Raw genomic sequence first — 935 nt, 5'->3', positions numbered from 1 at the left:
TAGAGATTGTGATCGGCACCATCTATTCTGACATCTTGGTGTCTGGTTATGAAAGTTCACTTCTCAAAGGCTCGGACGGCAACGACATCTTGGTGTCCACTGGTGGTGATTACCTGGTCGGGGGTGATGGACACGACATTTACATGTTGGCTTTCCACCACGGCTCAGTCACCATTGACAACTGTGCAAAGGACAATGCCACGGATGTCTTGTACTTCAGCTCAAAGTCATTACCAATATTTGACTGCCAACTTTTGTCGGACAGAGTTCTCCTGACTTTCTTTGGATCCAACCAAACTGCTGTTAAGATTGCACTGGAAGGCTGGATCAGTGATGACGATGAATGTGGTCATCTGGTGTTAGTTTTCAGAGAGGTGAAGGTGTCAGTGGACAGGCTGTTACAGGAGTGTCAATTAAGACAGAAGGAATTGTTTTGGTCATCAGTTATAACTTGGGTTATCTGCATCAGTCTTGTCCTTTTCCTCTGTGTTTTCATGTTGCTCATTTTTGGAAAATGTATCAAAAGGGCACAACAACAAAAGACCCTGAAACAAACAGAAACAAATGTTAATGAAGAGGCAGTTGCCATGGAAGCTGATGTACAGTTCAACAGTGATATTAGTCCTTGAATATCACTAAAGCTAAGTGTTAAACTAAATATCATAATTTGATTGATCATTTGTTATTTTATCCTCAATCATCTGTGGTTTTCAATCATTCATTTAGTTAACCTTATACCTTGTTTTTCACCTTTCCTTGTACTAAATCAGAACTTTTAGTTTGCTTAGCTCTTAAGTGGCACTTGTGTGATTTATAGCTTCATTTTGCATTTCAACATATTGACTTATCTTTAACTTTCTTTGTATTTGCAATTTTTTACCAGCCTTTATGATTTTTTGATCTTATTGTGAAGTCAGACAGTCTGCATTAATTTT

This window comes from Seriola lalandi, unplaced genomic scaffold (genome assembly GCF_002814215.2).
Source record: "Seriola lalandi dorsalis isolate HSWRI2012SDOR001 ecotype SW California unplaced genomic scaffold, Sedor1 jcf7180002052121, whole genome shotgun sequence".
NCBI classification, from domain to species: domain Eukaryota; kingdom Metazoa; phylum Chordata; class Actinopteri; order Carangiformes; family Carangidae; genus Seriola; species Seriola lalandi.
The sequence above is the reverse complement of the archived record's forward strand: the minus strand, read 5'-3'. Positions refer to the sequence as shown.